Genomic DNA, 13,012 nt, shown 5'->3' on the forward strand with positions numbered 1-13,012 from the left:
CCAATTGTTTTTCTCTTGCAAATGCTTTGGCAGATCCTCATGGGCTTTAAGATAAAAGCCAAACTCCTCACCATAGCCTACAAGGGTCTGGGAATCTAGCTTTTGTTCATTTCTCCATCCTTGTTGGGAGCACACATGTGTACAATCAAAGTACATACATAAGTGAGGTGGAATACAATAGAGAAGGGTGGGGACTGTGGCAAACTGGAAAGACAAGAACCAGCAGTTACTGCGCCCCAGTACATGGCTGACATATGCAAATGTGGGTTCAGTATAGTCAGATGTTCTCCATTTAAAAAATAAGTTGGATATCTTTACGTGAAATCTGCTAATTTTAAGATGTTAATCATTTCCAAAATGGTCTTGACATGAGTCCAAAAAATGCATGTGTATGGGTCATATCTGGCCTCTGGATTAGCAGGTTAGAAACCCTGGCATGCACTTCCCTTTCCATAGTCTTCACTCTTATCACCCTCTGTCCTCTAGGCTGAACTACTCATAGTTCCTTGAATACCCTTGTGGCCTCACCCTGAGATTTGTACTCCTGTTTCTTCATCTAGTATTTTAACCCTTATGGATTTTTTTTTTTTAGCTCACTCAGTTACCTCCTTCCATTAGGAAGTCTCAGACTGAGAAAAGAGATGTTCTGGTACCTTCCCAGGGCAACCTGCCTCACCCTTATCATAGCACTCAGAACAGTGTCCATTACCTAAATAGGAACAAGCACATCCAAAGTGCTCAAATATCACTTAGGTAACTCTACTGGGATTGTGCATCTGTTTCCCCCATAAACAATAAGACAGATTCTGCCACTACCCTGCTTCAAACCTGCTCCAAACTCCTTAACAATTTCAACAACAGAGATCAGAATCTCAAATGTTTTCAGGGTTCATGGGAGTATGAAATGAGTGAGGCAAGCTAAGGGTAACACTAGGGAGTGGTGGGGACTGTGGTGAATTGGACGTGCCTGAGAGATCCTTGATGGGAGGGAGAAGGTCTCAGCCTTCATGACTATCTCTGAATATAGTGAAATGATCACCACAGATAAGTGTAGCTAATATCTCTCACCACCACATATGCTGCCTTCTTTTTTATGGCAAGAAACAAAATCTCACTCTGAGTTGTCAAGGGATCAGGGAGACAATTCATGTATGGGACCAGTATGTTCCCTGGCTCCACTCTAGCTTGTCATACACTAAAGTTGGGGGACTGGAAGGGGTGTTTGGTAGCACAACAAAAGGCAGGGAGATGTATCACCTTCCAGGATAATGACACATAGGATATGGGTTAGGAGGAAAGGGAAGCCATTGGAAGGTAATGTGTTGTCAACTCTGTGGTCCCATCTGGAGATGAACTAGAAGGAGCTGAGTTACTGACAACTCATAGCAGGGCCTGAGGAGGTTAGGGGGAGCCTTAGTGAGACAAAGGATGGAGAGGACTGAGCCATGGAGGAAGGATGGAAGAGAGAGCCCAGAGTCATGGCCATGAGGCACACCTGGTTACAGGGGATCAGGGTGGTGCTTTGAAGTAGAGGAGCCATGGAGGGTATAACTCTGAGGATGTGAGTTTTGAGCTGAGTGTTAAATAGAGATGGTCACATCTCAGGTAAGAGCATCCTGGCAGAGGGAACAGTAGAACAAAGGCCCTGGGGAGGGAACTGGCCTGGCAGAATCAAAGATCAGCAGAGCTGGGGGCACTGAGGCTGGAGAGCTGGGGAACAGGTGAGCTCTGACCCTTGCTCCGGGGCTGAGTTGGGGGTGGGAGAGCCTGGGACCAGACTGAGGAGTGTGGGCTCTATTCTAAGCTAGGCAGGAACTTGAAAATTTTCTCTGTAGCTTTCTACCTCATTGGGGACTTAAGCTGCCCTCTTATTTGTTCTCTCTGATAATCAGCTTCTGTTCCCAGGAGCACTGCTGATGTTCTTTCCTCCACCGAGGAGGGCCCCACCCAACTCAACTGAATCATTCCTTCTGGGGGAGGAGCCCAGATGTGTCTAAGTGACTAGCACTGTGCATGTGATTCTGATGCACATTTAATGCGGAGAACTGGTGGGTCAAAGATACTGATCTGTATCTATCTATCTCTCAGTCTAGCTAGCTATCTATCATCTATCTATTATCTACCATGTATCTATTACCTATCCATCTACCTATCTACCCATCATCTATCATGTATTTATCTATTATATATCAATCATCTACCCATCAGCTATATATCATCTGTTATCTATTATCTTTCCATCTATTACTTCTATCCATCATCTATTATCACCATTATCTATCTATCTATCCTCTATGATCTATCTCTTCACCTATCTTTCTATTTACCCATACACCATTTTTAACTATGGGGAAAAAAAAAACCCCAAAGAGTACTAAAATGACAGCTTTTTCTCTTCTAGTGCAGTAGCTGAGACATAATAAATACCCAAACAATAAAAGGGGAAGGTAGAGGAAGATAAAATGGGTAGGCCTCAAATAAAATAAAGACCTCTTTTTGCTATCATTTGAAACACTATAAGGAATAACCTGATACCTAAATATTTTTCCACATTCATGTGGATTTCCTTAAGAAAAATTCCTAGAAATGGAATTGCTTAGTCAAGGAGTATTAGCTTTTCAAAATTTGGGATACATATTGTCAAATTACTCCCATAAATTCTCCACCAATTCAGATCTCCTACAATAATGCTTATTTATTTTTAAAAAGACAACTATAAGATAAGAGACAACTTGGAAAGAATTTTAGCTACATATATGTTAAGCAAAGTGTTAAGTGCCTTTTTACATAAAGTCATCCTAGCATAAGCAATGCTCTAAAACTCAAAAGGAAAATAAAATGTAAAAGGGGAATGAACTAATAAATGACAGAGAAGAAAAAATTCACTAATGAATATTAAAAAATATTCATACACATTAGTTACCAAAGAAACACAAGCTATAATTGCAATAATATATTTGACTCTCAAATGTACAATTAAAACCTATTTCCCATTCTTGTCAGGGTTTGATGAAATGGACATTCATATAATGCTGATGGGATTCTGAATTGACATAGCTTTATTACAACATTTTGATTCTACATCAAAACCCTTAAAAGTATTAATATTCTTTGCTTGAGTAATTTCACTTCTAGGAATTCATTCTAAAGGAATAAATATAAATATGCAGAAATATTTAGCTAACAGCTTAGTCATTGTACTGTTGAAAATAATAGCCAAAAAAAGGGTCGAAACAAAACTAAATAGTCAACAGATGATTGATTAAATATATTGTAAATAATAGCCTGAGAAAATGATATAGTCTGTAAAACCCAAGATGCAGACAACTATGAGCACAAAATGATAGAAAATACAAGCAATATGCAAAACTCTGCATACAGAATCATTTCCATTTACGAAACAAGGATACTCCCAGCTTATGCAATAGTTTTATTTTGGAAAGTCTTGTGCAATTCAAACTTTGCATAAGTCAAAAAATCTCATTTGTAATCACTGCATATTTTAAAGTTGCAAAACTTTTGATATTTGTGTGTGTATGTGTGTGTGTGTGTGTGCATGTCTAAACTGCCATACATTCAATTATTCAATTGTTTTCCTTTTTATTGTTGAAGTAACTAGAGTTAATGTGAAAGGGAACAAAGAATTATTAAATACCACACAGAGTAAGGTACCTCACTTGGTATTGGTTGCTTAAGAAGTACCTGTTAAATATTTGATGGATGGTCTTGTAGGCAGGTTGTGATAGTTTTACCGATGCTTACCAAATATTCCTCCCTTTCCATCTTTCACAAATGCTGTAGATGATTGCTGTCCTCCTTGTGATTGGGTGGGATCATGTGGCTAATTCTAGCCAGTGAACTTCAAACAGAAGTAACATGCATCACTTCCTCACGGGAGCATTTCCTTGTGGGTGTAAGACCTCCCCAGAAGTCTTTTTCTCTTGCCATCATGAGTGTCTGTATTCCAAATGAGAGCTCTTCTATTATCCTTGTTCTTAAGGTGAGGAGGATATGGGGTGGAGCCCTCCATTCAGCTGCGCTGAACAAGAAAGGAGCCTTTGTTATTTTAACTCACTGAGATTTGGGGGATGTTTGTTACTGCATCACCTAGTCCCTTTACACTGAAAGGGTGGCCTGCAGAGCAGCTGTGTTGGCCTCACCTAGGAGCTTGTTAGAAATGCAGAATCTTGGGCTCCCCTCAGATCTGCTGAATCAGAATCTGCAATTGGACAGGATGCCTCAGGGGATCTGTGTGCACATTAGAGATTTCAGAGTGCTGCCCCCAGCCATCCTGACTGACACTCAGGTGAAGGGAGGTCAAGAACCTGGGCAGGGAAGGCTGGGTTCCAGCAGGTAAGTCACTTAGCCTCTCTGAGTCTCAGCTTTCTCATCGAGACCAACATGGGACTTCAATGAAATTTTGCACATGGCGTGCCTGGCACCCAATGAATACTCAATAAATAGTCACTGACATCATCATTTCAGAAAAGGAATAAACTGCCACATGTTTGGACAGGGGCCTTGGCTTTCTAAAGACCTTTTCCATTAAGTCTGCAGTAAGAACGACATCTTCTAAAGACTCAGGATGGCATCTAATATAAGAATTCAGCAAATATTGATCAATTAACCCACCCACAGTGAGGTTGCTGTCAACCGCTTCATCATCTTCAAATGGTGTGTTTGTTTACTTAATCCCTCTTCTGCCTTGTCTCTGCAGCTTTGTGCACTGATTCCCTGATCCTCCAGCCTGACAGAAATGTTTGCAAAGGTAAGAACAGCGTTTACCTTTGAATTCTTTTTTGTAGGAGGAATGTTTCCTCTTCCACCATCTTTCTTGTGCCTTCATAAGGCCACTCCCTCTGAGAATTATGGAGAAATGGTTCAGCAGAAGGGAGCAAGCAAGCATGCGCATACACACACACACACACACACACACACACAGGCGCACACATGCACACACAGGCGCATGCACGCACACGCAAGCATGCACACTTGCATACCCACTTTCCATTTCTATCCAAGGCAGAGGAAAAGAAATACCTGAGCATAAGCACAGTGATGATCAGACTCCTCACCACACTCATTGTCTCTCGAGAATGTTCCACGGTCTATTTGTTCATTCCATCCTAAATCTTACTATGAGGTAGAAAATACAGGGATTATTTGTCTTTTTGTAAGAAGAGAAAAACCAAAGTTAAGCAGCTCCCCTCAAGCCATCTAGAATAGTGCCTAAGAAGGAAGCATTTGGTGCTGAGCAGGCCTGGGGAAGAAAGGGGGCACCACCAAGGATGATCCCTTGGGCGTCTTAAATGTGCCATTCAACCTCTCTAAGTCTCCATGTCCATATCTGAATAAGGGCATTTCCGCTCCTCCCAGTCAGGAACCCATCCTTCCTTCCCCAGGTGCACTCAGGAAAGTCAATCTCAGTCTTTTTTAAATCAGTTGGATGCAACTATCTCTATGGAACTTTGCAATCATGATGACGCACATAATGAACATTTGGTTGAATATTATCAGAAGCCAAGCGATGTATACTTGCTTCTTTAACCCTTTTGATGAGAGAAGCAGAGAGAGGAAGAAAGGGCAAGGGAGGAGATGATAGAGGGAAGAGGGGGAGAGGAGAGAGAGAAGGGAGGAGGAAAAGAGAAGAATATAACAGAAGTGAGGAGAGGAAAAGAAAAAGAGAAAAGAGATGGAAGCAAAGAAGGAAAGACAGAGAAGATGGGGAGGTTGAGATCCTGTTTCTGACTGTGCTTGCTTTCACCCCCATCCTTGCTTTATGATGTCCCGGAGCCAGGCCACAGTTCTTAACCTTTCTGGGTTGCAAATCCCTTTGAGAACCTGATGTATTTTCTTAGAAAATAATGCAGTATTTTTCTTTTGCCTTCTCTCCATACCCGGTGCCCCCTACATCTCACATACACTTTTTGAGGATTCAAAACTGAATAAATCTGGAGTTCCCATCATGGCACAGTGGAAACAAATCTGACTAGGAACCATGAGGTTGTGGGTTCAATCCCTGGCCTCGCTCAGTGGGTTAAAGATCTGGCATTGCCATGCACTGTGGTGCAGGTTGCAGATGCGGCTGGGATCTGGCATTGCTGTGGCTGTGGCATAGGCCCGCAGCTATAGCTCCGATTAAATCCCTAACCTGGGAACCTCCATATGCCACAAGTACAGCCCTAAAAAGCCAAAAAAAGGTAATAAATCTCTCCTTTCTTTTGATTTTTAAAATGTAAGTATAGTTGATTTACAATGTCATATTAGTTTCAGGTGTACAGCACAGTGATTCAGTCATATATATATATATATATATATATATATATATATATATACATACATACATACATACATAAGTTTTCAAAAACTGAATGTCTTGATCTCAGCTATATGTGGAATCTAAAAAATAATACAAATGAATCAATATACAAAACAGAAACAGACTCATAGACATAGAAAATGAACTTGTGATTACCAAAGGGGAAGGCAGAGGGGTAAATTAGGAATATGGGATACACTATCCTATATATAAAATAGATCAACAACAAGGATTTACCATACAGCAGAGGGAACTATATCATGCAACAATGTATAATGGAAAATCATCTGAAAAATGTAACAGAATCACTTTGCTGTATACCTGAAACTAACACAATATTGTAACTAACTATAGTTTCTAGTCAGAGTCTATCTGCTTTAACATTAAGTAGGTGAGAGGCTACCTTTGTGCGATTGAGTGTATGTGTGAGAGAGACAGAGACAGAATGAGAGGGAGGGGCAGGGGAGACTAGAGGGAAAGAGAGAGACTCACCAGGAATGGTTAGCATTTCCTAATTTACCAGTAATAAAAATTATACATAAAGCCAAATTGCACCTGGAAAGCAGAAGCCTGATAATGAGATGGAAGTGATGATGAATGGTGAATTTGCCCCGGTTTACCAGTGACTAAAGGCTTTCTCTGGATGTGGGACTGAATCCAGGAAAGTCTCGGGAAATCCAGGACAAGTTGGTCTCCCTGATCTAAGTATTCAGCATTGCCACAAGCTGTGGCATAGGTCGCAGATGTGGCTCGGATCCGTTGTTGTCATGACTGTGTTGTAGGCTAGCAGCTACAGCTCCGATTCGACCCCTAGCCTGGGAACTTCCATATGATGCAGGTGCAGCCATAAAAAGAAAAACAAAAAAACAAACAATATAAACTGGCCAGAAAGGGTGACATTTCAGGGGACAAGGGGACAGGTGACAAAGAGGGATCTGGCTGGACATTTCAAGAGAGGAATTAGGACCCTCTTGGTGCATCCACCATCCTCCCTGCTCATGCTGGAAACTGCCCAAGGTTTTAAAGGACTGGACTGTTGAGAATAGGGGGGACCAGAATAAATTTGGGGAGGAAAGAGAAGTGGGGAGAAAACTTGAGGAACCAAAGCAAAGAACCTTCTTTAGAAGGTGGGGGTCAAATAACAAAAGTTGAAATATTAACTCAAAATGGTATATAATGAATGCATCACAAGGTACTTTTGCAAAGAAGAGCATCATGTCATTAGGGAGAAAAAAGAGGCTTGGCCTTCCCTAGCCTTCCCTTTTGGCAGGGAAAAAAACAACAGAGCAACTTCATCACACCGATTCCTTCACGCTCTGGCAGGCAAGTGATAAAATCATCAGATGAGGGTCCCTGATCCCGTCTCCCACAGTCACTTTCACCAAGTGTGCCGTGTCTAAAATAATGAAGGCGGCTTGATTAAATGTTCGCTGGCTGCAGCCGCTGTGCTAATTTGGAGATGGGTTTATTAGTTTAATGACTGCTCCAAATCATCAGAATTCATTAGCATTAGTGCCGCAGCTTCCGACATCAGCCCAAGGCTCCAGGCTGCCACTGCCACATTTCTCTATTTATATCACTCTTGTTTCTAGGAGAGGACGGTGTGTGTGTGTGTGTGTGTGTGTGTGAGTACACTCATGCATGTGCATTCATACATGCAGGAGCTGAGACTTCCTATTTGCTTTATCTGCATCATGATTTCTGCTCTTCTTCCCAAATGAAAATATACTGTAGCCCCTTTCTGTGTGCAGCACATCTATAAATACACAAAGTGGGTTTCTGAAAGAGTTTTGGTGCATATTCTTTTCACTAGACCAAAGAGTATAAAAATCAATTTCTTTTTTACAATGACTGAAAAATTCTACATCACTCCTCATTCACTACTGTTGTTCTCCAATTTCATCTCCTCCATCTTTCCTTCCCTCCCTTCCTTCCAGGCACACAGTCCTTTCTGCAGTCCCTCAGACATATGGTTTCCACCTCAGGGCCTTTGTGCATGTTGTCTTTCTGCCTGGAACACTCTTCCCCAGGACAGCAGCCTGGGACGTTCCCTTACTCCCAACTGATTGTGTCGGTGTCGCCTCATGGAAGCCTTTTCTGACCATCCTATTTAAAACCCCAACCTCACCCATACCTCCCACTCAATTCCACCCTGCTTTACTCATGTCTTTCAGACATGCTACCTAAGTTATTTATAGTTAGTGTCACTATAATGTCATTTCTATCTTTTTTCTCTATTGCTACATCTCCAGCATTTGGAACTATTAGAGAATCAAGAAATAACTGCTGAATGAATACACAAATGAACAAATACAGAAATGAATGGAGTCACTCGGCTAGAAAATAGCAGATCATCAGAATCTGCAAGGACTCCAGGGAGGTCTGTGTCTGTGGGGATGCAGAGTGTTCTGGACCTGGCCAGCCCTCAACCCCTTGTGGCCCAGCCAGATTTCCTATCAAGGATCCATCAGGAGTGGGACCCCTCCCATAAGGGTCATCAGCTGGTGATGTTACCTGTGCAGGTAGAGATGAGTTGGGCCAATGTGATGCTCTCTCTCCTTCTGGAACTCAGGTTGGGGCACTGAGATGAGCTGATGGGGACCTTGGGAACAGAGAGATTGTACTGAGAGAAAGCATTAGGGATAGTGAGGCCACAGAAGCCAAAGCAAGGGGAAGCTGTGAGGAAGAAGATTTTGTGACAGAGAAGGAAGATATATGAGCAAGAAGGTGAGGAAGACACTCCAGAGAGGAAAGTGAGTGCAGCTGGAGTTACATTAAGAAGAGAGTAAAGGTCTCAAACCACTGGCCACAGATATTTCTTCGAGCTGCCTGGTGTCTAGTATCTCCTTCCATGCAGTTTCACCTTCATCCCCTGTTCTGTTTTGTGATTTCCATGAGGTTCACCCAATTCTCTCTCTCTCCACTGACCACCCTCTTCTCACCATAGCCAGGTTGTTAGGCAACCAAAATAACACATGCTCAATCCCTGAGGCTGAGAATTCTCAATTATAATTGACTTGATGCCTCTTTTCTTCATCTGTGAAATGGGTTTGATGTAAATAAAGAGTTAATTTCTCTAGAAGCATACCTTATCCCCCAAGGCAGGGAGGTTTCAAGATCTCCACCTCTATGGGCTTATGCATATAAAATCAGAGGAAGGGTGTAATAGAGAAAGAAGTTCCAAATGCAAACTTACATTCTATTTAAAATAAGAGCTATTTTCTTTTAACAATTACAAAGTAATATACACTCAATAGAAAACAAAGGGAATTCAGAGAAATGAGGGATAATTTGTTCCTTGTTTTCACAAAGCTCATCTGCCATAAGCATTTCCTTGATTATTAAAGTGCACACACTTTCCTGAGTGATGACAGTAAAGTTGCAAAAGCATGGTGGAGATGGGATTAAGATGGCAGAATAGAAGGACTGGAGCTCAATGTCTCTCATAAAAACAACAAAATTACAACCAAATGCTGAGCAACATTCAATCAAATGGACTGGAAACCTTCAAAAAGACATCCTACTCCAGAAGACAAAGAAGAAGCCACATCAAGAGGTAGGAGGGGAAATTACATGATATAAGCAACCCCATACCTCCTGGGTGGGAAACCCAAAGACCGGAAAGTAACTGTATCACAGACACTCACCTATAGGAGTGAGAGTTCTGAGCCCCACATCAAATCCCCATACCTGGGGATCTGGCATTGGGAGAAAGAGCCCCCAGAGCATCTGGCATTGAAGGCCAGTGGGGCTTGGGTGCAGGAGCCCATGGGACTGGGGGAAATAGAGGCCCCATTCTTGAAAGGTGCACACAGACTTTCACGTGCACTGGGTCCCAGGGCAAAGCAGGGGCTCCATAGGAACCTAGGTCAGACCCAACTACAGTTCTTGGGGGATCTCCTGGGAAAACAGGTGACTATGAAAAGAGGGTGACTATGGCTTGTTGTGGGGGAAGGGCATTGGAGGCAAAACTCTTGGGAATATTCATCAGTGTGTGTTCCTCTGGAGGTGGCCATTTTGGGAAAATGTGACCCCACCCAACAGCACTGAGAAGCCCCAGGCCAAACAATAAGCCAGGTGGCATCACAGCCCCACCCATCAGTAAACAGGCTGCCTAAAGACCCCCCCAGGCACACAGCCACCTCTAATCTCACCCAGAGACAGAGCCCCACCCACCAGAGGGACAGGAATCAGCCCCACCTACCAGGGGGCAGGCACCAGTGCCTCCCATCAGGAAGCCTACAGCAAGCCCCCATACCAACTTCAGCCACAAGAGGAGCAGACACCAGAAGTAAGAGAGGCTGCAACTCTATTGCCTGCAAAAAGGACACCACACCAAAAACCTATAAAAATGAGAAGACAGAGAACTCTATCTCAGATGAGGGAGAAAGGAAAAAAAAAACTCCATAAAAACAGCTAAGTGATCTGGAGAGTACCAGCTTCCAGGAAAAAGACTTTAGACTGTTGATGCTGAAGATGATGCAAGACATTGGAAATAAACTGGAGGCAAAGACTGATAATTTACAGGAAACACTGAGCAAAGAAATACAAGATATAAAACTTAAGCAAGCAGAGATGCAAAATACAATAACTGACATAAAAAGTTCATTAGAAGCAGCCAACAGCAGAATGAATACAGGAGGCAGAAGAATGAATAAACGAGGTGGAGGACAGCTAGTGGAAATCACTGATGCAGAGCAGAAAAGAGAAAAAAGATGGAAAAGAAATGAAGAGAGTCTCAGAGAAATTTGGGACAATGTTAAATGCACCAACATCCATATTATAGGGGTGCCAGAAGGAGAAGAGAGAGAGAGAGAAAGGGACAGAAAAAATATTCAAAGAGATAATAGCTGAAAACTTCCCTAACATGGGAAAGGAACCACTCACTCAAATCCAGGAAGTGCGATGAGTACCAAATAAAATCAACCCAAGGAGGAACCCCGAGACACATATTAATCAAACTGACCAAAATTAGAGACAAAGAGAAAATATTGAAAGCAGCTAGGGAAAAGAAACAAACAACACACAAGGGAGCCTGATCAGGTTATCAGCAGATTTTTTCAGCAGAAACTCTGCAGGCCAGAAGGGAGTGGCATGATATACTTAACGTGATGAAAGGAAAAAACCTCCAACCAAGATTACTTTATCCAGTAAGGTTCTCATTCAGATTTGAAGGAGAAATAAAGTGCACACAATTTCCTGATTTCTGAGATGAGGGTGTGTACTAAATAATTACCATGTATTTAATATTACCCACCATCCATCTCATACCTCTTTACGAGCTTATCTCATAGTAACAGCAAATTCTACAGGGAAACTCATCTTACATTTTAAAAATTATAACAGAGACACGCACATAAACATATACACAGACTTACAAAAAATGATGTTATACTCTTTGCTCTGGGTCTAATTTTTTTTTTCACCTTGGCTGAAGAACTTACCTTCTAGGAGATGTAGGTAGATTTCAAGTATTGTAAGTTTGTATCCATCCATTTAATCCTCCAAATTAATTAATTAATCCTCCAAATTAATTAACAAAATTAATTCTGTTTTCTAGATAATTTTTTTTTGTCTTTTTGCCATTTCTTGGGCCGTTCCTGCGGCATATGGAGGTTCCTTGGCTAGGGATCTAATCAGAGCTGTAGCTGCCAGCCTATGCTAGAGCCACAGCAACACAGGATCCAAGCCGCATCTGTGACCTACACCACAGCTCACGGCAATGCTGGATTGTTAACCCACTGAGCAAGGGCAGGCATCGAACCCACAACCTCATGGTTCCTAGTCAGATTTGTTAACCACTGTGCCATGACGGGAACTCCTAGATAATGTTTTAAAAATATATTCAAATTTTTAAAAAAATCCATTTAAAAAATATGATTGAATCTTTGATTCATGTCATACTGAATTTTGTGACCTTAAGCAAGAGTTTTAACCTTATGGACCTCACTTTCTTGATCTGCATAATGTGACAAATTAGATATAAAGAGACTACATAAAAGCCCATGGCATAGAGAAAGTGTTCCATAAATGGTAGTAGAAATACATTCAAGGTTGACTATTTCAAAAAATATTGAAACAGTGCTTGGCTTACTTAATAGATGTTTGGGTATGTTATTATATTTTAACAGCTAATCCAGAGTCCCAGTGAGTGTTAGAACAGTAAGGGCTCTGGCAATTCCTGTAAGAAAAGAACTTACTTAAATCCCTTTAAGCTAGCATTTCTTTACTTTTTTGTGTGGGAGGTTTGGGTTATTTGCTGAAAAAATACATATGAACACAAAAAAAAGAAAATAAAAATGAACTATAATTTGTTACTTAGAATGAAATCTTCCTTTTTATATCCTTCAAAAATTTTCTCTATGTAGACATAAAATATATATAACATGTGTGTATGTGTGTATAACTTGAAACTCTACATATCTTTTGATAACAAACTCCAAATTTTCCCACTCAATGATAAAGGGCAAACATCTTTCCAAATCAAGTCCTTTAGATCTTTAAAATGATGAGGTAAAAATAAGAACCTCCCCCTAAATACCTCCCCTGCATCCAAGAGTTTTTTTCTATGTTGATGTGTGTATTTGTCATCATGCTATTAAAGGCATGAAGGAACTACCAAAGCAAACTTGTCTTCCTCCAGTTTGACCTGATCTGCAAAATTGTTCCCTGCTTTGCTCTCTCCTTCACCTC

The 13,012-nt window shown here is 41.4% G+C and overlaps 2 long non-coding RNA genes across 2 annotated transcripts in view; one reads left to right on the plus strand and one right to left on the minus strand.

The window, feature by feature from the left end:
- The window catches only part of LOC125116851 (uncharacterized), a 70,448-nt gene that overhangs the window by 48,364 nt on the left and 9,072 nt on the right, over nucleotides 1–13,012 (plus strand). The window contains exon 2 of the long non-coding RNA XR_007132437.1: nucleotides 4,718–4,768. This is a non-coding gene — a long non-coding RNA (uncharacterized LOC125116851). The remainder of the gene's footprint in view (nucleotides 1–4,717; nucleotides 4,769–13,012) is intronic.
- LOC125116852 (uncharacterized) lies at nucleotides 3,673–5,177 on the minus strand. The gene is made up of 3 exons (XR_007132438.1): nucleotides 5,041–5,177; nucleotides 4,786–4,859; nucleotides 3,673–4,039 (listed from the first exon to the last, which is right to left on the minus strand). It is a non-coding gene; the product is annotated as an uncharacterized LOC125116852 (long non-coding RNA).

This window comes from Phacochoerus africanus, chromosome 15 (assembly GCF_016906955.1).
Source record: "Phacochoerus africanus isolate WHEZ1 chromosome 15, ROS_Pafr_v1, whole genome shotgun sequence".
Taxonomy (NCBI): domain Eukaryota; kingdom Metazoa; phylum Chordata; class Mammalia; order Artiodactyla; family Suidae; genus Phacochoerus; species Phacochoerus africanus.